The sequence below is a fragment of the Ranitomeya variabilis genome, chromosome 5 (genome assembly GCF_051348905.1).
Source record: "Ranitomeya variabilis isolate aRanVar5 chromosome 5, aRanVar5.hap1, whole genome shotgun sequence".
In the NCBI taxonomy this organism is placed as follows: Eukaryota; Metazoa; Chordata; class Amphibia; order Anura; family Dendrobatidae; genus Ranitomeya; species Ranitomeya variabilis.
In genome coordinates, this window is record NC_135236.1 from 42,632,477 (window position 1) to 42,636,619 (window position 4,143).

The following is a 4,143-nucleotide window of genomic DNA, read 5'->3' on the forward strand; positions in this document are numbered from 1 at the left end:
AAGAAGAATCTTCCAGATCATATTATTCTCATTTCTATCCTTCCAGATTTAGTCACTATGAATGGTAAAGGAAATAATAAGATATTTATGATTCTGGATTAAGAACTAATCCCTCTGCCTAAAACTTGAACCCTCATGAGTAATTGGATGGAAGTGGGACATGTCATGTGTGAGGTAGCTTATGGAACCTCAGCTTTGTCAGCTCAAGCTGCCTAAAATTGAGTCAGGTAGTGATCTTCCCAAACCTTGACTCCATCGTGAAATCATTTTGAAGAACAAAATTGACTACTTCCTCTCTGTTTTGGTGATCAAAGTCTTGAGATGTCTTGACTGGACCTTCAACGTGTCCCAAACCTTGACTGGGACACGTTGAAGGTCCAGTCAAAACATCTCAAGACTTCAATCACCAAAAACAGAAAGGAGGTAGTAAATTTTGTTCTTCAGCATGATTTCACGATGGAGCCCTTGTCAAGACCTACTTCTAACTTGGTTTTGGTGGCCAAGTCAACCTTAGTCAACTATCCACTAAGATACCAACCCATTCATTTCTGCGTACACTTCCCTTTCTTGGAGTGACAACAAGGCTTGGTAACACAATTTACCTATATGTTGTAACATTTTTGGCCAAAATTATCATAGGATGTTTTGCTAAATAGACTACATCTCTATGTAACACAGGCTTGTTTTAGGTCCCACTCACAAGTGTCAAAAAGAAGAGATCAGAAAAATAATGGATTTGTAGGACTGACCAAAGTCTATTTTTATGGGATTCATACTATCTTTGTTCTGAGACTTGAAGAAAACATTGTAGTAAAAGGAGAAAAACTTTGTAAGCAAATCAAGGAAAGTTCTCAAGGTCTTTAAGAACGGCTGGTGGTGGATAAGAAAACAAGGATCAGTCAGGATTAAAGGCCAACATTGATAAACGGTGAAGTTTGATAAGGGAGCAAAGGTGAGGAGGACACATCTAAGCCTGAAGGCTGAGAGATTGTAAGGTTTATTGGTAGAATTTTCCGAGATGGATCATAGGTAACGTAAGAATTTTTTTTTCTAGAGAGATCAAATTAGTTATTTCTCCCTTTTAAACTCTAACCTTCAAGATATCCCATCAAGGTCATTTCAAGAGGTGTCACGTCTTGGTACAAAAGATCTAAAAGCGCTAAAGAGGTTGTTTGGTATAGAAATAAAAACAATCTTACAGCATGGAAATAAAAAATGGAGGTAAATGCACGTTCTGTTGCTCCCCGTAGACGAACCGGAGGTCTGCACTAGGTCCGGAAGTGATTCCTGATCTGTTTAGATGCAGAGTCCAGTGATATAGCAAGGTTCAGTAGGTCAGAAGACTCACAGTAGCAATGTAGCAGAGCCCAGAGATGTAGCAGAGTCCAGAAATGTAGCAGAATCCAGAGATGTAGCAGGGTTGCGTATGTCAGAGGGCTTGCCATGAAAAGGTAGCGAAGAGCAGCGCTAGGTATGTCACTGGCTATACAGAAAAGTCCAGCAATGTAGAAGAGTCCAGCAATGTAGAAGGGTCCAGCAATGTAGCGGAGCCAGCAATGTAGCAGAGTCCAGCAAGGTAGAAGAGTCCAGCAATGTAGAAGGGTCCAGCAATGTAGCAGAGTCCAGCAATGTAGAAGAGTCCAGCAATGTAGAAGGGTCCAGCAATGTAGCGGAGCCAGCAATGTTGCAGAGTCCAGCAAGGTAGAAGAGTCCAGCAATGTAGAAGGGTCCAGCAATGTAGCGGAGTCCAGCAATGTAGAAGAGTCCAGCAATGTAGAAGGGTCCAGCAATGTAGCAGAGTCCAGCAATGTAGAAGAGTCCGGCAATGTAGAAGGGTCCAGCAATGTAGCGGAGCCAGCAATGTAGCAGAGTCCAGCAAGGTAGAAGAGTCCAGCAATGTAGAAGGGTCCAGCAATGTAGCGGAGCCAGCAAGGTAGCAGAGTCCAGCAAGGTAGAAGAGTCCAGCAAGGTAGAAGAGTCCAGCAAGGTAGAAGAGTCCAGCAAGGTAGCAGAGCAGCGTCTGTCCAGAGGTACACACTGACAAGTCACAGCAGAGATCAATCCATCATTTGCCACCCAATATGGCATTTGTAGTCCAAAAGCAAACGATTAATACAAATTCCATGTAAAAAACCCGTCTGTAGGGTATGTTTACAGTCTGCATCTTTTTCCTGCACTAAAACCACATCGGTTGACTGGAAAAATGCAGCGTTCAATACATGTGTTTTTTATGCATTTTTTTTTGTCATTTTTTTATACCATGAGGCTCAAAAAAACACTAGACATTTTGTAATTAAAAATCTCATTTATTTTGCTGCTACTCGAAAATGCTGCATTTTTTTTTTCAGAATGAAAAAAACCTAATGGAAGAAATGTGGCATGTGAACGACCCCTTAGGCAGGTTTGTCAGTGTGATCGCCTCAACATTTGGACCGTGTGTATTTCTAGTGAGCCACATTGACTGTACCACTGAACAGGGTTAGAAACCGTTAGCTAGGGTGGCTGACCAGGTGACCTGATGAATGTCACCAGGAGGGGGCGGTCTATGCCTCAGTCTAGCCTAAATTCCTTGAACACTAGGAGTGATGAGCAGGATCCCCTATTCTGCTCTAAACCACCTGTGTGAAATCACCAACTTTTTCACCCTGGGCTACCAACCAATCTGAAATTAAATTTTTGTTGCCCTAGACCATCAGGGATACTTAGCTCAATACCTGACCCAGACTGTACTAGACCACAAGGATGGTGAGCTGAATACCTGACCCAGGCCATACTAGACCACCAGGGATGGTTAGCTCAATACCTGACCCAGTCCATACTAGACCACCAGGGATAATTAGCTCAATACCTGACCCAGACTGTACTAGACCACAAGGATGGTGAGCTCAATACCTGACCCAGGCCATACTAGACCACCAGGGATGGTTAGCTCAATACCTGACCCAGTCCATACTAGACCACCAGGGATCGTTAGCTGAATACCTGACCCAGACCACACTAGACCACCAGGGATGTGAGCTCAATACCTGACCCAGTTCATACTAGACCACCATGGTTAGCTCAAAACCTGACCTAGACTATACTAGACCACCAGGGATCGTTAGCTGAATACCTGACCCAGACCATACTAGACCACCAGGGATGTGAGCTCAATACCTGATCTAGACTATACTAGACCACCAGGGATGTGAGCTCAATACCTGATCTAGACTATACTAGACCACCAGGGATGGTGAGCTCAATACCTGATCTAGACTATACTAGACCACCAGGGATGGTGAGCTCAATACCTGATCTAGACCATACTAGACCACCAAGGTTGCTTAGCTCAATACCTGATCTAGACCATACTAGACCACCAGAGATGTTTAGCTCAATACCTGACCCAGTCCGTACTAGGCCACCAGGGATGCTTAGCTCAATACCTGACCCAGTCCGTTCTAGACCACCAGGGATGCTTAGCTCATTACCTGACCCAGTCCGTACTAGGCCACCAGGGATGCTTAGCTCAATACCTGACCCAGTCCGTTCTAGACCACCAGGGATGCTTAGCTCATTACCTGACCCAGTCCGTACTAGACCACCAGGGATGCTTAGCTCAATATCTGTCCCAGACCTTACTAGACCACCAGGGATGCTTAGCTCATTACCTGACCCAGTCCGTACTAGACCACCAGGGATGCTTAGCTCAATATCTGTCCCAGACCTTACTAGACCACCAGGGATGCTTAGCTCAATACCTGACCTAGACCATACTAGACCACCAGGGATGCTTAGCTCAATACCTGACCTAGACCATACTAGACCACCAGGGATGCTTTTTAACTCCTTCGTTGCTCCCCTAATGATGATTACACATCAAGTTATTGCCCTAGGTCACCAAGGATGTTTGCCAATTACTTTCCCAGACAAGCAGGGCCTTTGTCCATAATTAACCTTTGCCCAAGGCTCCAAGAGTTATTGAAATGTATCTCATTTCCACACTAGACCGCCAGGGATGCATCATTAACCCCTTAATGTCCTAGGACACCAGAGATATAAGTCCCTTAATTGACCTAGACCACTAGAAATATTGTGATTAACCCCTTAATCACACTAGACAACCAGCCAATTACTGCCCTAGAACAGCAGGACTACTGACCT